The sequence below is a fragment of the Bombina bombina genome, chromosome 4 (assembly GCF_027579735.1).
Source record: "Bombina bombina isolate aBomBom1 chromosome 4, aBomBom1.pri, whole genome shotgun sequence".
In the NCBI taxonomy this organism is placed as follows: domain Eukaryota; kingdom Metazoa; phylum Chordata; class Amphibia; order Anura; family Bombinatoridae; genus Bombina; species Bombina bombina.
In genome coordinates, this window is record NC_069502.1 from 1,058,920,168 (window position 1) to 1,058,947,826 (window position 27,659).

Below are 27,659 nucleotides of genomic sequence, written 5' to 3' on the forward strand. Positions count from 1 at the left end.
GCTGTGTATACAAAAATAATAAAACAAGCTGACATAACCAATCGTAAGTTAAAAACATGATAAAGAGAATAGTTGATCTTGAGCGGATGGCGTCCATAATTGGGTCAACCAGAGTAAGAACAAATAATAGCAAAAGTTTGAGTGCACAACATCATAATTCCTATGACAACGGGGGTGTGAATATAATGACCAATAAACATAGGTCAATAGAACATATGATGACGCTACTAACCAATCATACTGACTGGAAGGAGGGTGGAGAGTAAGTGAAAATAGTGTACTGGACAGAAAGGGAATAGGGGGTTGATACATAGCCCGTGAACCATGGCGCCGGTTGCCAATCACAGGAAAAGAGAGTGGGTGGGCGTGAGCAATAAGCTAGTCATAAGGAAAGGGATTGGGTCAATACCCGTAAGTGTTGGTGACATATAATCTAACAAAATGTGATAGTTAATAGATAAGTAATACAACTGTCTAGAATAGAATAAGTGAATAAATGAAAGGGGGTAAATCATAACGTGGGTGATAACGCTAATGGCCAATCACAGAGACTGGAAGGGGGAGTGAGTGGGCGTGAGCAATATGCTTGTCAAACAAAAGGGGGTTGGGTCAATGCCCGTATGTGATAGTGACATATTATCTAACATTACATGGTAAGTTTATAACGATCTAGTAAGTACATTGTGTCTGCATAGCCCTCATAATGTCCTAATATCCAAGGTTAAATAAAACCAAAATAAGAGGGTAATAGTAAGTGATTAAGCATACTGGGTCATGGTTAAAAGTTGGTACCCATTGATGACAAAATGATGACACTACTGTCCTATAACATAGGTTAAGAAAAGAGGAGGACAGGGGTGGGCAGAATATATATAATAAAGTGAAATGTGCACTCTAGCTAGTCTAATTATCGGGGCATGTAATCTAACACTACATGATAATAATGGGGCATTTAGAACATCATAATGACTAGTGCCTGACCACCATCAAATCTCATAGATGGGAGAGATGTATTGGGATAACATAAGATATCAAAATCAATATCACGATCAGGGGGGTGCCTAATATTCCAAAGAATACTATAGACAGCCATATAATTAATTCAGTCTATGGTATAGGTGAGCCAAACATCGCAATAAATAATAATAAATATAAGTAAACAAGAGTAGCAATGACACGAGATGATATGAATCACAATGGACAATCATTATACTAAACTAAAAAGTGATATGAATGTAGGAAAGTGAAAATGGTAGAATAAGTGATAAGGATGAGATATAAAGAAATGGTCAAAATGTCGCTAAGTCCATGTTGAGGTTGAGACCAGAGGGAAACAAAGTGTTCAGTTTGTATATCCAAAAAGGTTTCCCACTGTCTCAACCTATTAAATCTGTTATTTATGTGGGAAGGGGGGATCGTTTCAAGTAGGCAGATGTTAAATGTATTCGTAGATCTTTTGTGTGTATTATTACAATGTCTCGAAACACTGTGATTATGAAATTTATTTTTGATATTTCTAAGATATTCATTCCAACTATTTCTAATAAGCCGGCATGTGTAGCCTACGTATTGAATCCCACACAGATTGCAGGTTAATAGATATACTACATAAGTTGATGTACATGTTAGGGATTGATGTATATTATATGACTTTTTGGTAATGTTGGATGAAAAGGTTTTGCAACCAGGCTTGGTGTATTTAAACATATTACATTTTTTAAGATGGCATTTCCCTACTCCATTCTTTTTAGATGGTATATACTGATTAGTTCCTTTATCAAGTTTATGAACTACAACTTTACTCGGTGCCAACACACTTTTGAGTGTGGGGGCTCGTCTAAACACACATTTTGGTTCAGGGTCCACCAGCTTTCCCAGGACTGGGTCCCTCTGGACCAGGTTCAAATGTTTCTTTCTTTTTTTTTTTAGAAGAATTTTTTTTTATTTTATGATAATAAGAGAATACAAACAACAGTACGATCTAAGCGTACTACAGCAACAAGTTACATGTTTATACATGGGTACAGTATCAAGTCACATCCAATATTGATAATGTAAAATAAATAACTAAACATTGTCGATTCCAGCTCTCCTTATCTCACAGAGGGGAGCCAACTGGATCCAAAGACCAAATTATGGACAGGAGGAGAGAGGGGAGGGGGGGAGGTTGGAAAAAATAGCTAAGTTGTTAGTTCACTAAGGTATATATGAGGATCACCCAAGTTATATATGAGGGGGGGAAGGGTATTATAAGCCTAAGTCCTGTCTTGACTCTCAGATCAGAAACCTCTGTTTAAACCTCAAAGTTCGGGAGCCAATGGGTATTATACCTATCCTTCCATTCTGACCAAATTAATTCAAACGAGTCTAGTTTACCCATAGTGTAATATATGTTTTTTTCCATAGAGTAAATATAAGCCATCAGAGAGACCACGTCCGCCCTGGCGGGGGGACTGATCCTCTTCCAGGCCCTGGCTATAGATAGCTTGATAGCAGAAAATAAGTAAATGCATAGTGTGCCCTGGTGTCTGGGTAGTTTGTGTGTACCTACGTGAAAGAGGGCCATCTCAGGAGTCCTGGGGACTTGTATTCCCATACTTGCTAACACAGTGAAGCTTTGGGCCCATAACGAATGAAGTTTAGGGCAATGCCACCAAATATGGAGCATATCCCCCCTGTGGGCACATTCCCTCCAGCAAGTCGGGGAGGTTGCAGGGAAGAGTGCGGCCAATCTGGTCGGGACGTAATACCATTGAATGAGGAGCTTAATGTATGTTTCATAGATAGTGACACAGTGTAGTACCTTTTTTGTGAGTAAGAGTGTACATTGCCAATCTTCCACTGGGATTGATAAGTTCAATTTCTGATCCCATTTAAGGATATGTGACGCCCTGTCTTCAGGAGACGCACCTTCCATGAGGGTGTAATGTAATGACAACGGTTTGCCTAGTCGTTGACCCTGCTGCCATCTAGCCTCCCATATAGTCAGCTGGCGGGAGGAGGAAGGTCTGAAACCCCATCTGGAGAGTAAGCTTATTACCCTAACATATTCGAAAGCCATATACGATGGGACAGATTTATAGTTGTCAGTGTGCGGTAATTCCATGTAAGCTCCTTGGGGGGTTGGGGACCACAGGTCCACCACCTTACTAAATCCTAACTTAACCCAGGTGGCTGGGTGAGAGTCAGGAAGGCCCAAAAGAAGCCCTGAGAGGGCAGTTATAGTAGAGGGGTGAGGAGCTATTTGCAATGAGGAGGTGTCCAGATTAAGTCTCTAAGTAATAAGTCAAATGGTAGAGATGCCTGTTCTAAGCATCTCCATTTGCTTTCCGAGCCTACTACTCCCCACTGGGATATATGCGTGAGCATTGCCGCCTCATAGTATCTGGATATGGACGGAGAGGCCACCCCCCGTCCATTCTGGGGTACTGAAGACATCTATGGGCAACACGGGGAGGTTTACCCTTCCAAATATATTTGGTGCATGCACCCTGGAATTGTAAGATGAGGGATCGAGGGATTCTGAATGGGGGGCATCTGAATACATATGTGAGTTTCGGGAGGAAACCTATTTTAAGGGCAGCAATGCGACCCAACCACTAGACCGTTTTAAAATTCAATTTCCGCCCTAAAGACCTAAGTTCTGAAAGGAGAGGCCCATAGTTGTCCTCAAGCATTTGAGGAAGCAAATGTTTCTTAATAATACGTTTTATCTTCACATGATTTACATTAAATCGAGTAATGAAAATTTGATTTGACTGATCTGTTGTTTTATTGCTATTATTATTATTCGATTTTTGTTTGAAGTAAGAATCTCTGTCATCAAATTTAGCGTGCTCATAACCTGCATCTATCACTTGTTGAGGATAACCTTTTTCTTTGAATCTAGTTTTTAGAATCATACTTTGTTCAAAATCTTCAATATAGCTGCAATTTCTGCATATCCTCTTAAATTGTCCATATGGGATGTTGTTAAGCCACAAGCTATAATGATTGCTTTTGTAGTTGAGATAACTATTGCAATCAACAGTCTTAAAGTGTGTGGTGGGAATAATTCTGTTGTCATTGGAAAAAGACAGACATAGATCTAGAAATACTATCGATTCTTGTTCAATATTACTTGAGAAAGTTAAACCCATCTTGTTAGAATTGAGATGTGCTACAAAAGATTCCGCAGAGGCAACATCACCCTTCCATAAAAACAAATGATCATCTATGTATCTGCCATAGAAGACCAGGTTCGCCCCGTGTGTTGATCTGTATATATACCTTTCTTCAAACATGCCCATGAAAAGATTGGCAAAACTCTGAGCGAACCTGGTCCCCATGGCAGTATCTAGTATCTGTAAATAATATTCGTCTTGATAGACAAAATAATTGTGTTCCAATATAAATGTAATCAATTGTAAAATAAATTCCTTCTGTAAGGTGGGGATATAAAGATCATCTGACAAAAATTTGGATACAGCTTGAATACCCAAATTGTGTTGTATATTATAATATAAGGCATGGACATCACATGAGATCCATATCATGTTCTCGTGATACCTGATATGTTCTAACTTCTTAATCAGATCAGGTGAATCTTTGATATAGGAGTCTAATGTGATGACATACCGTTGAAGATACCAGTCTACGTACGCTGATACATAGTCTGTTAGACTTCCAATCCCTGCTATGATGGGTCTCCCTGGGGGGCATTGGACATTTTTATGTATCTTTGTCAAGTGGTAATAAAAAGCACAATTGGGTTTCACAGGGATTAGAAAATTCTTTTCAGCTGTAGTTATAATCCCTTCCTGATATCCAAAATTAATAATACCTGATAAAATTTTAAGATATTTGTCAGTGGGATCAATACATAACTTTTGGTAGTACCTATTGTCGCACAGTATCTTATTGGCCTCCAATAGATAGTCTGAAAGATCCTGTAAAATGATGCCTCCTCCCTTATCCGCCTGTCGTATCACTAGGCTGGGGTTGTTTTTTAGGGTTTTCAGTGCTCTAATTTCATTAGTATTTAGATTATTATTCTTGAAATGAGAATTTTTAGGGAGTCTCTCCAAATCTTCTAGTATATATTCTTTGAATAAATCTAAATGAGTATTATTCTTTAATACAGGAGTAAAATTGGATTTCCGTTTCAAATTAGTGTGAACATAATCATTTAAAAGATGATCAGTCAGATTATCAGGTTCATGATATATTATGTTAGAAGATATTCTAGTATCCATATTGCCTGTTAATATTGGACACATATCAGATTTTAGTTTCTTTTCAGCAAAATATTTTTGCAATGACAGTTTCCGAATAAACCTATTAACATCCACATATAATTCGAACATGTTATGGGAGTTAGATGACCTAAAGGACAAACCTTTCCCAGGACTCTAATTTCATCATTAGATAATTGGTGGGAGGATAAATTATAGATCCCACTAGCTAATTTCTGTAATCTACTCTTTTTGATGGTTGATTACATCCTCTATTTCCACGTCTTCGTGGGCCCTTTTCCCTCTCTGGTTTGGAGTATTTGTGACCAGTGGTTGTAAAAATTCTGCTATTTTTGATTGGTGTGTTCTGGGTTTCGGGCGCCTGTCTAAAAAAGTCTGATCATAGTTATCATTATCTCTTCTGAATGACTCAGAGTTAGTAGATGTAGATGGTTGATTATATAACTGTTCATCTACTCTAGATCTTACTCGTGTATCTAAAGAGGAACTATGAGAGGGGGGATTGGAATTGTAGTTGGGATTAGGAGAGTTGTAGTTTTGGTTGTGACGTCTATCCGTGTGTGATTGGTGATTGGGTGTATTATTCTGGTGGTAACCATTCTGTCTGTGGTTAGGATTAGTGTAATTGTTTGAATTGGATCGATAAGGGGAATTATGATAGTGTCTGGGGCCATGATAGCGTTCATATCTATAGGTATGATGGGCCTCAGGTCTAGCTGGAGAGACATCTCTCAAGGTCTCAAATCTATTGTTAGACTCATATCTAGTATATTCATTGTTTGTGTTTGAACCTACATGATATGTTGACCCCCTATATGGTTCATTATTGGAATGATTCCTATTGTAGTAATAGTCATTTCTAATTTGATGATTTGAATAATTTCTCGGGGTATAATTTTTATTATTGTCCCTCTGAATATATTCTCTTGGCTCATAGTGGCGATTAGAACAGTTGTTATTAAAGCCGCAAGAATTATTTTTGTGTCTGTTGCAAAATTTATTTACTGATACCCATTCTTGTGTATTTTGTGATGGAATTCCCCTAGAAGTTTGATCTGTTATAGTGTCTTCTCTTTGGTTTATCATGTTACTACCGTGTGGTGTTTTTTTCTCTTTCATATATGTATATACCACACCTTGCGTATAGTCCTCATTATCCCTGGCTAAGTTTTTATTTTTCAAATTGATAATATCTTGTTCGTATTTATCAATTCTATCTAATACCAATTGATTGAGGCCTTCATATTTTTCATTATTTTGAACAGTTTATAACTGTTTTTGTATTGATTCAATTTCTTTACTTGCCTCATTCACTAATTTCTCTCTGTGGGATATTAGTATATTGATAAATTTAAATGAGAATTCATTAAGTGCTGTTTCCCATTCAGATAATAATGATGCATTGTCTTTGAAGGAGCAACTTTTAAACACGCGCAGACCTCTGGGTATTTGTTTGATATTCAAATATTTCTTTGAAGTATCAAGGTCCCAGCAGTGTCTGCACTCGTTTTTGAGTTGCTCCTCTAATCTTTAAAACATGGTCTGAATAGGTACTTCAGAGGAGTACTCGTTCATAGAATCACTAACAGTAGTAAGGGTTCTATTTGACCCTAAAAGTAATCTTTTGTTATTACGTTCATTAATGGATAACATCCTGGCTGCTCCCTTGTGAAATAGGCAAATATAATAGACAAAAAACAACTAGTGATCCGGTGACACAAAGATCACCCAGATACTAGTAAGAGGCACCTAGAGATAATTAAATACAATGGTACAAATAATACAATAATACAAAAGTATACAAACATAGATGAATATACAGACTAGATAGTGCAATTGATAGTGGTGAGTGATATGACAGTCTTGCTCATGCAATTCCAGGTCTAAAAGATGCAAATCCAGAGCAATAGGCACCTCCTCCAAGGTGTCATGCCACAACATAGGATAAGTTGATCTACAAGGAGTGAAATAGAGGGCGCCACATAGTGCAGATCAAAACAACTTCAGATATGATAGCAGTAGAGCTAAAGAATCTTACTCACAAAGTGTAAAGCACTGATGTGCAATACAAGCAGTCCGGAACCACTAGTCGTCCGGTAGACCCAATGGAAATATAGCCAGTAGAATCCTTGTCTCGCCAGGGAGAGTCCAGAGATACCAGAAGAAGGATGGATCTGTGTAGGCCAATGTGGTAGTGATTAGCCAGCAGAGTCTAAGTCCCACTCAGAAGGAACCAAAAATCCAGATGATGCAAAGTATTGGAATCACATAAGTGAATAGGCATCAGATGGAGAGTTAAAATATTAAAAATGTATTACAATAATTAAAAAACAAAGCAACGCATTTCTCAGTGTAAAACACTGTTTCATCAGGCTATACAAACAACTCTCACAGCTGCCATATTTAAAACCAAATCCAGCCAATCAGAGAACATCAAAATTACATCTGCTTCCTATTCACTTATGTGATTCCAATACTTTGCATCATCTGGATTTTCGGTTCCTTCTGAGTGGGACTTGGACTCTGCTGGCTAGTCACTACCACATTGGCCTACACAGATCCATCCTTCTTTCGGTATCTCTGGACTCTCCCTGGCGAGACGAGGATTCCACTGGTTATATTTCCATTGGGTCTACCGGACGAATAGAGGTTCTGGACTGCTTGTATTGCACATCAGTGCTTTACACTTTGTGAGTAAGATTCTTTAGCTCTACTGCTATCATATCTGAAGTTGTTTTGATCTGCACTATGTGGCGCCCTCTATTTCACTCCTTGTAGATCACCTTATCCTGTGTTGTGGCACGACACCTTGGAGGAGCGGCCTATTGCTCTGGATTTGCATCTTTTAGACCTGGAATTGCATGAGCAAGACTGTCATATCACTGACCACTATCAATTGGACTATCTAGTCTGTATATTCATCTATTTTTGTATACTTTTGTATTATTGAATTATTTGTACCATTGTATTTAATTATCTCTAGGTGCCTCTTACTAGTATCTGGGTGATCTTTGTGTCACCGGATCACTAGTTGTTTTTTGTCTATTATATTTGCCTATTTCACAAGAGAGCAGCCAGGATGTTATCCATTAATGAATGTAATAACAAAAGATTACTTTTAGGGTCAAATAGAACCCTTACTACTGATAGTGATTCTATGAACGAGTACTCCTCTGAAATACCTATTCAGACCATGTTTTAAAGATTAGAGGAGCAACTCAAAAACGAGTGCAGACACTGGTGGGACCTTGATACTTTAAAGAAATATTTGAATATCAAACAAATACCCAGAGGTCTGTGCGTGTTTAAAAGTTGCTCCTTCAAAGACAATGCATCATTATTATCTGAATGGGAAACAGCACTTAATGAATGCTCATTTAAATTTATCAATATAGTAATATCCCACAGAGAGAAATTAGTGAATGAGGCAAGTAAAGAAATTGAATCAATACAAAAACAGTTACAAACTGTTCAAAATAATGAAAAATATGAAGGCCTCAACCAATTGGTATTAGATAGAATTGATAAATCCGAACAAGATATTATAAATTTGAAAAATAAAAAATTAGCCAGGGATAATGAGAACTATATGCAAGATGTGGTATATACATATATGAAAGAGAAAAAAACACCACACGGGAGTAACATGATAAACCAAAGAGAAGACACTATAACAGATCAAACTTCTAGGGGAATTCCTTCACAAAATACACAAGAATGGGTATCAGTAAATAAATTTCGCAACAGACACAGAAATAATTCTTCTCGCGGCTTTAATATCAACTATTCTTATCGCCACTATGAGCCAAGAGAATATATTCAGAGGGACAATAATAAAAATTATACCCCGAGAAATTATTCTAATCATCAAATTAGAAATGACTATTACTACAATAGGAATCATTCCAATAATGAATCCTATAATGGGTCAACATATCCTGTAGGTTCAAACACAAACAATGAATATACTAGATATGAGTCTAACAATAGATTTGAGACCTTGAGAGATGTCTCTCCAGCTAGACCTGAGGCCCATCATACCTATAGATATGAACGCTATGATGGCCCCAGACACTATCATAATTCCACTTATCGACCCAACTCAAACAATTACACTAATCCTAACCACAGACAGAATGGTTACCACCAGAATAATACACCCAATCACCAATCACACACGGATAGACGTCACAACCAAAACTACAACTCTCCTAATCCCAACTACAATTCCAATCCCCCTCTCATAGTTCCTCCTTAGATACACGAGTAAGATCTAGAGTAGATGAACAGTTATATAATCAACCATCTACATCCACTAACTCTGAGTCATTCAGAAGAGATAATGATAACTATGATCAGACTTTTTTAGACAGGCGCCCGAAACCCAGAACACACCAATCGAAAATAGCAGAATTTTTACAACCACTGGTCACAAATACTCCAAACCAGAGAGGGAAAAGGGCCATGAAGACGTGGAAATAGAGGACGAAACTCAACCATCAAAAAGAGTAGATTACAGAAATTAGCTAGTGGGATCTATAATTTATCCTCCCACCAATTATCTAATGATGAAATTAGAGTCCTGGGGAAAGGTTTGTCCTTTAGTCCATCTAACTCCCATAACATGTTCGAATTATATGTGGATGTTAATAGGTTTATTCGGAAACTGTCATTGCAAAAATATTTTACTGAAAAGAAATCTAAAATCTGATATGTGTCCAATATTAACAGACAATATGGATACTAGAATATCTTCTAACATAATATATCATGAACCTGATAATCTGACTGATCATCTTTTAAATGATTATGTTCACACTAATTTGAAACGGAAATCCAATTTTACCCCTGTATTAAAGAATAATACTCATTTAGATTTATTCAAAGAATATATACTAGAAGATTTGGAGAGACTCCCTAAAAATTCTCATTTCAAGAATAATAATCTAAATACTAATGAAATTAGAGCACTGGAAACCCTAAAAAACAACCCCAGCCTAGTGATACGACAGGCGGATAAGGGAGGAGACATCATAAGATACTGAGCGACAATAGGTTCTACCAAAAGTTATGTATTGATCCCACTGACAAATATCTTAAATTTCTGTCAGGTATTATTAATTTTGGATATAAGGAAGGGATTATAACTACAGCTGAAAAGAATTTTCTAATCCCTGTGAAACCCAATTGTGCTTTTTATTACCACTTGCCAAAGATACATAAAAATGTCCAATGCCCCCCAGGGAGACCCATCATAGCAGGGATTGGAAGTCTAACAGACAATGTATCAGCGTCCGTAGACTGGTATCTTCAACGGTATGTCATCAAATTATATCAAAGATTCACCTGATCTGATTAAGAAGTTAGAATATATCAGGTATCACGAGTACATGATATGGATCTCATGTGATGTCCATGCCTTATATTCTAATATACAACACAATTTGGGTATTTACTTCATTCTCTTCATATCCTTTGCTGAAATGCATATCTAGATATGCTTACTAGCTGGTTGCACATAGAAGCCCCGTCTGATTTGGCTCACCCAATTCTAAATTATATTTTCTATCTTACTCATTAAATAATATTTTGGTGTTTAATGTCCCTTTAATACTTAGGCATCAAATCAAACCAAGCTCAAACCACTTAGCTATGTGAGCTCTGTATTAAATTAACGTTTGAAGATACAGTGACTCTTTATTTGTATCCTAATTTGACATTTAATAATTTAATGCATTTCTTCTGGAAAATCATTGAAAGGCATGGGAATATCTTCAACTATGGGGCATCCTCTTTTTGTGGCAATATTATGTAAAACACAGCAAACTAATATAATTCTAGTTTCTTTTCAGTAGAATACTGCATTGCACCGCCAGATCTGTCCAGACATCGGAACCTCATTTTCAATAATCCATAAGTCCTCTCAATGACACCCCTTGTGGTCTTGTGTGCTTCATTAAACCGAATATGTTTCCTGAGTTGGGGGTTATTATAGGGTGTCAGAAGCCATTCATAACAAGGGTAACCAGCATCCCCTGTAATTTTAAAATAAAATAAAAAAATAGGACTTCTCCAGACTGGCTCCCATCTTGTGGAACTCTCTGCCTCGCTCCATAAGACTCTCTTCTAGTTTTAAAAGCTTCAAGTGCTCCCTAAAGACTCTACTGTTCAGGGACGCATACAACCTACGCTAACCTTTCCTAATACCAGTTCCTCTCCTCCACTGCAATCCCCTGAACCCTCTTAGCATGTAAGCCTAATAGTCCAGCTGTTTGTGGATCACCTTCTTAAGAGCTGACTACAACAGTGCAACTCTTGGCAGGGCCCTCTACCATATAATTGTTTTGTTGTACTCCCCCTTTGGTTATAGCGCTGCGGAATCTGTTGGCGCTCTACAAATAACCGATAATAATAATAATAATAATAATATTAAAGTCAATTTTTAGAAATTCAATTATTTTTCAAAGAAAAATGTTTTTTGGATTAATTTTCAAAGCTAGTGTCAAATTAGTATAAATTTCTAGTAAGAATTTATATTCACGTTAAAAAACGATTAATAAGCAATTAGAATAATTCATCATTTATAAAGGTTTTGATCGATATTACATTAATATATTTTCAATCTGTTACATTTAAGAAAAGACAACAATATATTAAATAACTTTTTTGGGTCCAGTTAAGCTTACCTAATAACCATCCCTCTGGCCTCTCTCCATTCTCGAATTTTTGATACAGTTCGGTCTGCCGAAGGATATAAGCATCATGACAGGAGCCAGGGTAATTCGATCTCATGCTTATTATTCTCATTTTTGGGTCACACAGCATCTGTACATTCAGACAATGTTACCACAATTGCGAAGAAATAAGCATTCACAGACCGAGCTAAATCAACACTGTGTATTTATTGTCACATCGAAAAAACAAAGGTTCCACCACTCCACACACATAAGCTACATCCAACGCGTTTCCTGCTGCTAAACAGCACTTCGTCAGGGATACTCACAGCTGTCTGATTGCACCTTTTATTAAGCTCACTACTCATTCTCAAGATTTAAAGGTATATTACCGCTTATATATTTAGCGGCATGTTTGTGACCTATACGTCATTCAGTATGGTGCATCAGTATCACATTACAATATTTAAAATAACAATCTTAAATTTACGAGCACATTGAATCTAAAAATATAGTTAGAGAAATTAACACAAAAGTTGGGAAAAATAGCTAATGCTATATAAACAAATACTTTTGCTGCCTCAGCATTTTATATACCACTGAGCTATTACTTAGGACACAAATATAAGGGCATATTTCAGATATAGGTATAAACATATAAACATATATTCAGGACTAAGCACAATAAAATAATAATCTATTGCAATACCATCGATAGCCTCTAGCAATAGCAGTATTTTGGAAAACTTTTCACCTTTGTCTAATGGTAGTTATGTTTACATATTTATCCTCCTAAAGAGAAAAAATCGAATACTATTAACTATCGATTGCAACTCAGTTACCTATATAAAGTTTTACATCTGAGTTTTCGTTTATGCCCAAAGGACTCCCTGTCTTTAAGGTATAAATCCAATACACTTCTCTCCTATTAAGCGTCTGTGACCTATTACCGCCTGTATTCAGTTTGGGCACATGATCAATACCTTGAAATGAAAATAAAGTATTGATATATTTTAATTCACTTATATCAAAGTTATCATTCCTTCTATGTTGGGCAAAATGTTTCGCCACAGGTGTCTTTGGCACCTCACTCTCAAGGGACAACAGGTGCTCTCTCACTCTATCTTTGAGCATACGTGTCGTTCTACCAGTGTATTGAAAAAAACAGAGTTTGCAAGTGATAAGATACACTATATATCTGGAATTACAGTTAAGGTGGTGGTTCACCATGTACATATTACCCGTTACTGTAGAGTTAAAAATATCACTCCTAACCAGGTATTTGCATGATTTGCATGGTGTGCCACCACATCTATAGTTCCCATTTTTCTTTTTAAGCCACATTCTATCATCCTTTTTCTCTTTGATAGAAAAATTTCTTTTAAGATTGTTCTCTATAGTTTCTGCTCTCCTTGATACACACCTGATCCCTTTGTCTATGACTGTTTTCAATTTAGGATCATTTCTTAATAGTGGGCTAAATTTCTGAATAATTTTACAAATTTCTGGATATTGTCTACTATATTTAGTGGAAAAAGTTAACTTATCCATATTTCCTAAAGCTTTATCCTGTTTGTTTTTATCCTGCAATAAAGATTTCCTGTCCATGGCCTTAACCCCTTCCATAGTTATTTCTAGATCCCTTTTCTTATAGCCCCTATCCATCAGTCTATTCTTTAATATATTTGCTTGTATAGAGTAATTTTCTTCACTGCTACAATTACGTTTTAAGCGCATAAACTGGCCTTTTGGGATCCCCTTTTTCACACTATAGGGATGGCCAGAATCTGCTCTAAGTATGGTATTGCCTGATGTTTTTTTTCTAAATATTTCTGTTGTAATACATCCTTTATCTATATCTCCTTTTATTGTTAAGTCTAGATAATCAACACTATTCTCTGAGCAAAAAAATGTAAACCTCAAATTGTTATTATTGTCATTTAGATATCCCATAAACTGTTCTATAGTTGAATCACCATTCTTCCAGACTATTAGCAAATCATCTATAAATCTAGTATAGAATAAAATACGGTTTTGAAAAGGATTACTAGTAGTAAATATTTTCTTCAATTCAAAATATCCAAGATATAAGTTAGCATACGAGGGGGCGAATTTCGCCCCCATCGCCGTGCCCTGACATTGTACATAAAAGCAGCCTTCAAATAGAAAATAGTTATGGGTCAAAAGAAATTGGACAATGTCTACAATATATTCAATAAAGCATGTCTCAAATTTGGTATACATATGTAGCATTTCGTTAAGAGCAGTTAGTCCCTCCCTATGCGGTATACAGGAATATAACGATTCTACGTCTATAGTTAAGAACAGTGATTCACTATCCCATCCTAGATCTTCCACCTTACGTAGTAGATGTTTCGTATCCCTAAGGTAACCTGGTAAGCTTTTTACTATGGGTTGTAGAAATTCGTCAATCCATCTCCCTAGGTTTTCTCCTATGGTTCCTATTGTGGAGATTATGGGCCTCCCCGGCGGTTTTGATGCGCATTTATGAACTTTAGGGAGATGTTTAAATACAGTTACTGTAGGGCTCTCATTTACTAAGCATTCTGCCTGTGCTTGTGTCAAAAAACCCTGGTGAACGCCTTCATCTAACAATATTTTTAGCTCATTATTAAAACGCTCTGTGGGGTTATATGTTAATTTATGGTATGTATTTTCATCTGATAGTTGCCTTTCAGCTTCCAATACATATGCTTCCCTATCTTGTACCACGATAGTGCCACCCTTGTCAGATTTAGAAATTACTATGTTGGTGTTGTCCCTAATTTCTTTTAGTGCTTTTCTCTCCTGGTGAGACAAATTATCCCTTTTATTCTTTTTTGTGTGTATATCTTTTACTTTTGTGTTGTACAATTGTGTCAATTCTTCTTCCACCACTGCGTGAAATACCTCAATTAAATCCCCTCTTGCATGTATAGGATAGAAACTACTTGTGTGTCCTATTTTTTGTGTAGAGCTTGGAATACTTAAATTATTAGGATCATATCTCAAGCTTTCACTACTTAAGATCCTTAAGCTGTTGGTATCACACAATTCATTAAAAGTTAGTGAATCTATATCTGTGCCCATTATATTACTCTCAACCGTACCCGTATCCACTATCTCATTATCATAAATGGAAGATGGATCCTCATTAAAAAAATGCCTTTTTAAAGTGACCTTTCGCACAAACTTATTGAGGTCAACAATGGTATCAAATAAGTCCATATTTCTTGTTGGAGAGAAACCCATTCCCTTCGAGAGTGCAATCTTCTGTATATTGGTTAATGGGACAGATGATAAATTTATTATACTCTCTAGTTCTGATCCTTCTTTTCTCTCATTGCTCTGGTCAGCCTGCTGGGATATTTCGCCTTCTGATCTTCTTCCTTTTTCTTTTTTATTCTTTTTGGGTCTCCATCTTTTACTTTATGCTCGTGGCCGGACATGTTAGGGGTAATCCCCAAATCCACCAGTGATCTGTGTTCCACTTTTTCTTTAGGTCTTGCTCCTAGAGAATTATCTCTTTCATTATTTTCCTCACTCATGGGTGTAGATGATCTTGGACTATATGCATATGAACTGCCCTCTGCGCTTGAAAAAGTAACTTTTCTTTGTGCTTCCTTTTTATTACTGGACATGTCTCCTTCTGCCTTTTTTCCTTTATTCTTTTTATTCTGATGACTTCTTCTTTTATTCTGCTGAGTATTGGTGTTCCAACTATAAACTATATCTAAGTCATAGTCCTTACAATCTCTTTGATATTTGCCCAATTTTCTTGTGACCACTTCATTATCAATTCTTTCAGTTGTATCTTTCAGTTGTTTCATATAATCTTCAAATCTCTCATCTTCTTTAAGATCATCAATCTGTATTTGTATCTCAGCTAGCTCACATAGAGTGGTTTCTCTTTCCTCTGTTCTTTTCTTTAATAGTTGCTTCATAAGAATCACAGAGCAATCAGTTAAATTCTGATTCCATTCTTTCATAAAAACCACATCCATTTTTTCTGCTGCTGGGTACTTTTTCATTCTGAGGCCTCGTGGTATTTTTTCCTCATTTATATACAGTTGTAAAAATTCCATTTCCCACCATGTCTTTAGTTCCTTAATGGTTAATTTCTCTTTCATAGAAAACAATGTGCTCAGATCTACAGGTGTGTGTTTAGGAGTGGTGTCCCCTTTAATGAGTAAATCAAGTTTTGCTCGTCTATTTACAATTTCTTCCTGATCCATGGCTTCAAAATGTTATCTTATGCACTATGCACTTGACTTGTCACAGTATAATATGCAATTTGAGAATTTCACTTCAAACAAAGACACACTGTTGCAAAAACTGTGTATTTGAGCCATAAGACATGTAATTACTTCCAGCTGTGTGCAACCAAAACAGACTGTTATATTTTTACAAATCGGTTTATAGTCTCGCATGTATTGTTGCCACAACCTAGTTTTCTACAGGAATCAAATTGTTGCAAAGTTCTTACTGGTAACACTCTAATATCCGGGTACATGTAGAGTGTTAACTGTGTATATTTTTTCAGCTGAGTGAGTTTTACACATACATTATTAGGTATTATATTTTCTCCTTTGTAGGTGAATATACGTTCAAATAACCTCCAAAACTTTCAGTATTCCAGTATATTATATTGTATCACAGGTAAATGACATGAAAATATATTGGTGGTCTTGAGCTAACTTTATGCAGTGGTGAAAACATCAACCCAGGTTACTCACGGTTATCCGGCCCCACTATGCGGGTAGTTAGAAAGTGTCCAGGCACTCCTCCTTCTCACCAGACAGCCGTTATCCAGTATAGAACTAGTAGCTTAAAAGATCTCCGCGGTGTATCTCACACACCAAAAAGGATCCAATATTACCACAATTGCGAAGAAATAAGCATTCACAGACCGAGCTAAATCAACACTGTGTATTTATTGTCACATCGAAAAAACAAAGGTTCCACCACTCCACACACATAAGCTACATCCAACGCGTTTCCTGCTGCTAAACAGCACTTCGTCAGGGATACTCACAGCTGTCTGATTGCACCTTTTATTAAGCTCACTACTCATTCTCAAGATTTAAAGGTATATTACCGCTTATATATTTAGCGGCATGTTTGTGACCTATACGTCATTCAGTATGGTGCATCAGTATCACATTACAATATTTAAAATAACAATCTTAAATTTACGAGCACATTGAATCTAAAAATATAGTTAGAGAAATTAACACAAAAGTTGGGAAAAATAGCTAATGCTATATAAACAAATACTTTTGCTGCCTCAGCATTTTATATACCACTGAGCTATTACTTAGGACACAAATATAAGGGCATATTTCAGATATAGGTATAAACATATAAACATATATTCAGGACTAAGCACAATAAAATAATAATCTATTGCAATACCATCGATAGCCTCTAGCAATAGCAGTACATTTTGAAGCCATGGATCAGGAAGAAATTGTAAATAGACGAGCAAAACTTGATTTACTCATTAAAGGGGACACCACTCCTAAACACACACCTGTAGATCTGAGCACATTGTTTTCTATGAAAGAGAAATTAACCATTAAGGAACTAAAGACATGGTGGGAAATGGAATTTTTACAACTGTATATAAATGAGGAAAAAATACCACGAGGCCTCAGAATGAAAAAGTACCCAGCAGCAGAAAAAATGGATGTGGTTTTTATGAAAGAATGGAATCAGAATTTAACTGATTGCTCTGTGATTCTTATGAAGCAACTATTAAAGAAAAGAACAGAGGAAAGAGAAACCACTCTATGTGAGCTAGCTGAGATACAAATACAGATTGATGATCTTAAAGAAGATGAGAGATTTGAAGATTATATGAAACAACTGAAAGATACAACTGAAAGAATTGATAATGAAGTGGTCACAAGAAAATTGGGCAAATATCAAAGAGATTGTAAGGACTATGACTTAGATATAGTTTATAGTTGGAACACCAATACTCAGCCGAATAAAAGAAGAAGTCATCAGAATAAAAAGAATAAAGGAAAAAAGGCAGAAGGAGACATGTCCAGTAATAAAAAGGAAGCACAAAGAAAAGTTACTTTTTCAAGCGCAGAGGGCAGTTCATATGCATATAGTCCAAGATCATCTACACCCATGAGTGAGGAAAATAATGAAAGAGATAATTCTCTAGGAGCAAGACCTAAAGAAAAAGTGGAACACAGATCACTGGTGGATTTGGGGATTACCCCTAACATGTCCGGCCACGAGCATAAAGTAAAAGATGGAGACCCAAAAAGAATAAAAAAGAAAAAGGAAGAAGATCAGAAGGCGAAATATCCCAGCAGGCTGACCAGAGCAATGAGAGAAAAGAAGGATCAGAACTAGAGAGTATAATAAATTTATCATCTGTCCCATTAACCAATATACAGAAGATTGCACTCTCGAAGGGAATGGGTTTCTCTCCAACAAGAAATATGGACTTATTTGATACCATTGTTGACCTCAATAAGTTTGTGCGAAAGGTCACTTTAAAAAGGCATTTTTTTAATGAGGATCCATCTTCCATTTATGATAATGAGATAGTGGATACGGGTACGGTTGAGAGTAATATAATGGGCACAGATATAGATTCACTAACTTTTAATGAATTGTGTGATACCAACAGCTTAAGGATCTTAAGTAGTGAAAGCTTGAGATATGATCCTAATAATTTAAGTATTCCAAGCTCTACACAAAAAATAGGACACACAAGTAGTTTCTATCCTATACATGCAAGAGGGGATTTAATTGAGGTATTTCACGCAGTGGTGGAAGAAGAATTGACACAATTGTACAACACAAAAGTAAAAGATATACACACAAAAAAGAATAAAAGGGATAATTTGTCTCACCAGGAGAGAAAAGCACTAAAAGAAATTAGGGACAACACCAACATAGTAATTTCTAAATCTGACAAGGGTGGCACTATCGTGGTACAAGATAGGGAAGCATATGTATTGGAAGCTGAAAGGCAACTATCAGATGAAAATACATACCATAAATTAACATATAACCCCACAGAGCGTTTTAATAATGAGCTAAAAATATTGTTAGATGAAGGCGTTCACCAGGGTTTTTTGACACAAGCACAGGCAGAATGCTTAGTAAATGAGAGCCCTACAGTAACTGTATTTAAACATCTCCCTAAAGTTCATAAATGCGCATCAAAACCGCCGGGGAGGCCCATAATCTCCACAATAGGAACCATAGGAGAAAACCTAGGGAGATGGATTGACGAATTTCTACAACCCATAGTAAAAAGCTTACCAGGTTACCTTAGGGATACGAAACATCTACTACGTAAGGTGGAAGATCTAGGATGGGATAGTGAATCACTGTTCTTAACTATAGACGTAGAATCGTTATATTCCTGTATACCGCATAGGGAGGGACTAACTGCTCTTAACGAAATGCTACATATGTATACCAAATTTGAGACATGCTTTATTGAATATATTGTAGACATTGTCCAATTTCTTTTGACCCATAACTATTTTCTATTTGAAGGCTGCTTTTATGTACAATGTCAGGGCACGGCGATGGGGGCGAAATTCGCCCCCTCGTATGCTAACTTATATCTTGGATATTTTGAATTGAAGAAAATATTTACTACTAGTAATCCTTTTCAAAACCGTATTTTATTCTATACTAGATTTATAGATGATTTGCTAATAGTCTGGAAGAATGGTGATTCAACTATAGAACAGTTTATGGGATATCTAAATGACAATAATAACAATTTGAGGTTTACATTTTTTTGCTCAGAGAATAGTGTTGATTATCTAGACTTAACAATAAAAGGAGATATAGATAAAGGATGTATTACAACAGAAATATTTAGAAAAAAAAACATCAGGCAATACCATACTTAGAGCAGATTCTGGCCATCCCTATAGTGTGAAAAAGGGGATCCCAAAAGGCCAGTTTATGCGCTTAAAACGTAATTGTAGCAGTGAAGAAAATTACTCTATACAAGCAAATATATTAAAGAATAGACTGATGGATAGGGGCTATAAGAAAAGGGATCTAGAAATAACTATGGAAGGGGTTAAGGCCATGGACAGGAAATCTTTATTGCAGGATAAAAACAAACAGGATAAAGCTTTAGGAAATATGGATAAGTTAACTTTTTCCACTAAATATAGTAGACAATATCCAGAAATTTGTAAAATTATTCAGAAATTTAGCCCACTATTAAGAAATGATCCTAAATTGAAAACAGTCATAGACAAAGGGATCAGGTGTGTATCAAGGAGAGCAGAAACTATAGAGAACAATCTTAAAAGAAATTTTTCTATCAAAGAGAAAAAGGATAATAGAATGTGGCTTAAAAAGAAAAATGGGAACTATAGATGTGGTGGCACACCATGCAAATCATGCAAATACCTGGTTAGGAGTGATATTTTTAACTCTACAGTAACGGGTAATATGTACATGGTGAACCACCACCTTAACTGTAATTCCAGATATATAGTGTATCTTATCACTTGCAAACTCTGTTTTTTTCAATACACTGGTAGAACGACACGTATGCTCAAAGATAGAGTGAGAGAGCACCTGTTGTCCCTTGAGAGTGAGGTGCCAAAGACACCTGTGGCGAAACATTTTGCCCAACATAGAAGGAATGATAACTTTGATATAAGTGAATTAAAATATATCAATACTTTATTTTCATTTCAAGGTATTGATCATGTGCCCAAACTGAATACAGGCGGTAATAGGTCACAGACGCTTAATAGGAGAGAAGTGTATTGGATTTATACCTTAAAGACAGGGAGTCCTTTGGGCATAAACGAAAACTCAGATGTAAAACTTTATATAGGTAACTGAGTTGCAATCGATAGTTAATAGTATTCGATTTTTTCTCTTTAGGAGGATAAATATGTAAACATAACTACCATTAGACAAAGGTGAAAAGTTTTCCAAAATACTGCTATTGCTAGAGGCTATCGATGGTATTGCAATAGATTATTATTTTATTGTGCTTAGTCCTGAATATATGTTTATATGTTTATACCTATATCTGAAATATGCCCTTATATTTGTGTCCTAAGTAATAGCTCAGTGGTATATAAAATGCAGAGGCAGCAAAAGTATTTGTTTATATAGCATTAGCTATTTTTCCCAACTTTTGTGTTAATTTCTCTAACTATATTTTTAGATTCAATGTGCTCGTAAATTTAAGATTGTTATTTTAAATATTGTAATGTGATACTGATGCACCATACTGAATGACGTATAGGTCACAAACATGCCGCTAAATATATAAGCGGTAATATACCTTTAAATCTTGAGAATGAGTAGTGAGCTTAATAAAAGGTGCAATCAGACAGCTGTGAGTATCCCTGACGAAGTGCTGTTTAGCAGCAGGAAACGCGTTGGATGTAGCTTATGTGTGTGGAGTGGTGGAACCTTTGTTTTTTCGATGTGACAATAAATACACAGTGTTGATTTAGCTCGGTCTGTGAATGCTTATTTCTTCGCAATTGTGGTAATATTGGATCCTTTTTGGTGTGTGAGATACACCGCGGAGATCTTTTAAGCTACTAGTTCTATACTGGATAACGGCTGTCTGGTGAGAAGGAGGAGTGCCTGGACACTTTCTAACTACCCGCATAGTGGGGCCGGATAACCGTGAGTAACCTGGGTTGATGTTTTCACCACTGCATAAAGTTAGCTCAAGACCACCAATATATTTTCATGTCATTTACCTGTGATACAATATAATATACTGGAATACTGAAAGTTTTGGAGGTTATTTGAACGTATATTCACCTACAAAGGAGAAAATATAATACCTAATAATGTATGTGTAAAACTCACTCAGCTGAAAAAATATACACAGTTAACACTCTACATGTACCCGGATATTAGAGTGTTACCAGTAAGAACTTTGCAACAATTTGATTCCTGTAGAAAACTAGGTTGTGGCAACAATACATGCGAGACTATAAACCGATTTGTAAAAATATAACAGTCTGTTTTGGTTGCACACAGCTGGAAGTAATTACATGTCTTATGGCTCAAATACACAGTTTTTGCAACAGTGTGTCTTTGCATTCAGACAATGGCATGACTTTCGGTTCTGATAAATCTCCTCCCGTAAATGGGGCGGTCGAACGGCAATATGGGTACAGTCTATTGCCCCAAGGACATTTGGCATTCCGGCCACACTATAGAATTGCGACTTTATCGATTGCCACTCTTCTGTGGTAGATGGTAGACAAACATATTCAGGGAATATATGCATGAGTGCATCGATAACTTTGGATAGATGACGCGAAAAGGCAGACTGACTGAAACCAATGATGATGCTGGACACTGCCTGAAATGATCCTGTTGCAAAAAAGTGCAGTACAGCAAGAAACTTGAGGATTCCGGGAATGGCCCTTGAACGTGCCGTCACTGGCTCTAGAAAATGTGCGATTTGAGCATATAAAGTCAATATTGAATGTCGATCCAGACGGAACCTTTGAATAACCTCTCTATTGGAAAGGGCATCTAAAGGAACCCGAGGAAGGAATACCCGCTGTACACGCTATCTCCTTCTTCGAACCACATTCTCTATGGTATCAGGTTGACGAATTTGCCTTCTACCCCTGATTTGCATCAGACGAAGAATATACAGTTGAAGAAGTGTCTCCATGGCTAGCAGGATCAAAAGTGAGTAAAAAATCAATGGTATTGGCCCTCTTTTATATCAGTTGTAGGCGTATATGTTGTAGACCCTATTGTTTATTATGGTGCTCGCCACCTATAAGCTGGCAATGGATTTTTCACGAGGTAGGTGCAGAAAAATTCACGAGCGTATAAATAGATAGTTTAGTAATTACTGTTTTGTGCGAGATTTATGTCGAGCGAGTATTTTATAGCTACAAAAAAGACTGGAATGCAAGAGTTGCGGACAAGTTCGCTAGACATTTGTAAATGTAAGGTTTTCAATGAATTCGGGGCTTAGTACATACGGCTATTGATCCGCACGCAGAAATTTAGAAGAAAATAGTCACGAAGACCTCGCAGACAGCTTAGTACATGGAGCCCTATGTCTGTCTTTCTCCAATGACAACAGAATTATTTCCACCACACACTTTAAGACTGTTGATTGCAATAGTTATCTCAACTACAAAAGCAATCATTATAGCTCGTGGCTTAAAGGGACACTGAACCCAAATTTTTTCTTTTGTAATTCAGAAAGAACATGCAATTTTAAGCAACTTTCTAATTTATTCCTATTATCAATTTTTCTTCGTTCTCTTGCTATCATTATTTGAAAAAGAAGGCATCTAAGCTTTTTTTTGGTTTCAGTACTCTGGACAACACTTTTTTATTGGTGGATGAATTTATCCACCAATCAGCAAGCACAACCCAGGTTGTTCACCAAAAATGGGCCGGCATCTAAACTTACATTCTTGCATTTCAAATAAAGATACCAAGAGAATGAAGAAAATTTGATAATAGGAGTAAATTAGAAAGTTGCTTAAAATTTCATGCTTAATCTGAATCACGAAAGAAACATTTTGGGTACAGTGTCCCTTTAACAACATCCCATATGGACAATTTAAGAGGATACGCAGAAATTGCAGCTATATTGAATATTTTGAACAACAAAGTATGATTCTAAAAACTAGATTCAAAGAAAAAAGGTTATCCTCAACAAGTGATAGATGCAGGTTATGAGCGCGCTAAATTTGATGACAGAGATTCTTACTTCAAACAAAAATCGAATAATAATAATAGCATTAAAACAACAGATCAGTCAAATCAAATTTTCAGTACTCAATTTAATGTAACTCATGTGAAGATAAAACGTATTATTAAGAAACTTTGGAACCTGGTCCAGAGGGACCCAGTCCTGGGAAAGCTGGTGGACCCTGAACCAAAATGTGTGTTTAGACGAGCCCCCACACTCAAAAGTGTGTTGGCACTGAGTAAAGTTGTAGTTCATAAACTTGATAAAGGAATTAATCAGTATATACCATCTAAAAAGAATAGAGTAGGGAAATGCCATCTTAAAAAATGTAATATGTGTAAATACACCAAGCCTGGTTGCAAAACCTTTTCATCCAACATTACCAAAAAGTCATATAATATACATCAATCCCTAACATGTACATCAACTTATGTAGTATATCTATTAACCTGCAATCTTTGTGGGATTCAATACGTAGGACGCACATGCCGGCTTATTAGAAATAGATGGAATGAACATCTTAGAAATATCAAAAATAAATTTCAAAATCACAGTGTTCCAAGGCATTGTAATAATACACACAAAAGATCTACGGATACATTTAACATCTGCCCACTTGAAACGATCCCCCCTTCCCACATATATAACAGATTTAATAGGTTGAGACAGAGGGAAACCTTTTGGATATACAAACTGAACATTTTGTTTCCCTCTGGTCTCAACCTCAACATGGACTTAGCAGCATTTTGACCATTTCTTTATATCCCATCCTTATCACTTATTCTACCACCATTTTCACTTTCCTACATTGATATCACTTTTTAGTTTAGTATAATGATTTTCCATTGTGATTCATATCATCTCGTGTCATTGCTACTCTTGCTTACTTATATTTATTAATTATTTATTTATTGCGATGTTTGGCTCACCTATACCATAGACTGAATTAATTACATGGCTGTCTATAATATTCTTTGGAATATTATTCACCCCCCTTATCGTGATATTGATTTTGATATCTTATGTTATCCCAATACATCTCTGCCATCTATGAGATTTGATGGTGGTCAGGCACTAGTCATCATAATGCCCCATTATTATCATGTAGTGTTAGATTACACACCCCGATAATTAGACTAGCTAGAGTGCACATTCCCCTTTATTATATGTATTCTGCCCACCCCTGTCCTCCTCTTTTCTTAACCTATGTGATAGGACAGTAGTGTCATCATTTTGTCATCAATGGGTACCAACGTTTACATCCCCGTTATCATAGGAACCACGACCCAGTATTCTTAATCACTTACTATTACCCTCTTATTTTTTTATTTTTTTTTTAACCTTGGATATTAGGACATTATGAGGGCTATGCAGACACAATGTACTTACTAGATCGTTATAAACTTACCATGTAATGTTAGATAATATGTCACTATCACATACGGGCATTGACCCAACCCCCTTTTGTTTGACAAGCATATTGCTCATGCCCACTCACTCCCCCTTCCAGTCTCTATGATTGGCCATTAGCGTTATCACCAACATTATGATTTACCCCCTTTCATTTATTCACTTATTCTATTCTAGACGGTTGTATTACTATTCTATTAACTATCACATATTGTTAGATTATATGTCACCAACACTTACGGGCATTGACCCAATCCCTTTCCTTATGACTAGCTTATCGCTCACGCCCACCCACTCTCTTTTCCTGTGATTGGCCACCGGCGCCATGGTTCACGGGCTATGTATCAACCCCCTATTCCCTTTCCATCCAGTACACTATTTTCACTTACTCTCCACCCTCCCTCCTTCCAGTCTCTATGATTGGTTAGTAGCGTCATCATATGTTCTATTGACCTATGTTTATTGGTCATTATATTCACACTCCCGTTGTCATAGGAATTATGATGTTGCGCACTCAAACTTTTACTATTATTTGTTCTTACTCTGGTTGACCCAATTATGGACGCCATCCGCTCAAGATCAACTATTCTCTTTATCATGTTTTTAACTTACGATTGGTTATGTCAGCTTATTTTATTATTTTTATATACACAGCGTTTTTGACCACGCCCCCGATGACATCACACATGACATTTCACTCCCTTTCACACTGACATGACATGACTGTTTGTTTATTTATTTAAATAAATAATTAATAATGAATAACATTATATGATCCATTTTATGGTCTGAACAAACACGTATAATAATAGCTTATTGGTAATAAGAGTATATTTTGAGCATAGTGTTCTGTCAAGACTAATAGGATTTTGTATAAGCGTCCTTACTCTGCATATCAGTACTGAATATGGGATATACCATTCCCAGTTAGTCCCAGGTAGGAATATATCATATCATAGCTTTTCTATACACATTCTAAATATTCTGTTGTTTTTGGAGAAAATTATCAGAGATCTTCACTTATGTTTATATGGTTTACAATTAATATATGAATATATATATATTTAACCCTTTAAGGACACAGCTTTCAGTTTGCTCAATTGTTTTATGACGGAAAAATTCCGTCATATGTCCTTAAGAGGTTAATATATGAATACTTTAATATTTTATTTTTATTTATGCAAATCTGCTGCCTATTCACTTATGTGATTCCAATACTTTGCATCATCTGGATTTTCGGTTCCATCTGAGTGGGACTTGGACTCTGCTGGCTAATCACTGCCACATTGGCCTACACAGATCCATCCTTCTTCTGGTATCTCTGGACTCTCCCTGGCAAGACGAGGATTCCACTGGCTATATTTCCATTGGGTCTACTGGACGACTAGTGGTTCCGGACTGCTTGTATTGCACATCAGTGCTTTACACTTTGTGAGTAAGATTCTTTAGCTCTACTGCTATCATATCTGAAGTTGTTTTGATCTGCACTATGTAGCGCCCTCTATTTCACTCCTTGTAGATCACGTATGTGGTATATTTATCTACAGTTTATCAGTTTTAGTTAAAGGGACATGAAGCCCAATTTTTTTCTTTTAATGATTCAGATAGAGAATACAATTTAAAAAAGTTTCCAATTTACTTCTAATATCAACTTATTCTTTGTTGAGGAGATATCTAGATAGGTAACTTGCACATGTCTGGATCACTACATGACAGGAAATAGTGCTGCCATTTAGTGCTGCAGACAAATGCACACTCTTGAATTTACCTTCCTGCTTTTCAACAAAGAATAACAAGACAAAAAGGAAATTTTGATAATAGAAGTAAATTGGAAAGTTGTTTAAAATTGTATGTTCTATCCAAATCATGAAATAATAATTTGGGGTATTATGTCCCTTTAAATAAGGATCTAATATAACAGGTAGCAACCTTCATACTATTTTAATAAGCTTTGTTAAGATAAAAAAAAATGTTTTACCATGCAGCATTTATGTTAAAAAAGAGGTCAATAAACAAATTAGCTGGTGTTGTGCATCCTGTGAGTAATGCAGAGATAATTTAGGATAATAGCTTTATTTTTACATTTTGCCTAAGATAAATGCATTTATATAAACAAAATGTGTTATAGCAGATGTTATTATTTTTTTATAACATAAAAAAGCAAAAAGTATGTTTGTAGTCGTCTTTATTGTAGTACTGTAAATATGTTTTGAATGATATACCATTTGGTATAAAGTATAAAAAATGTTGATTACATAGTTTTGAATATTTTTTTGAGCATATTTTATAATGCAATATAATGCAATTCAAGGAGCGTTTTGAAATTCCTGGATTTTTTGTAAGCAAACCTTTCAGTATGATATTTTTTCATTTGTAATATGTTTTTATTTAATTGTGTAGTTACTTTTATAAAATATATTTAAAAGCAAGCCTTTACTGAATTGAAGTAGAAATGCACTATGTACTGTTTCTATCCCTCCATTTAGGTAAGAATATCAAACAGTGATTTTAATTAGGAATTATGTGGAATTATGTATCTTTTCCCTGTACTACTGTTCTGCACTTGAATACCAAGTCCATATAAACAAAAACCCATAGTGCTTCTTTGATTCACTTTTGAGTGAC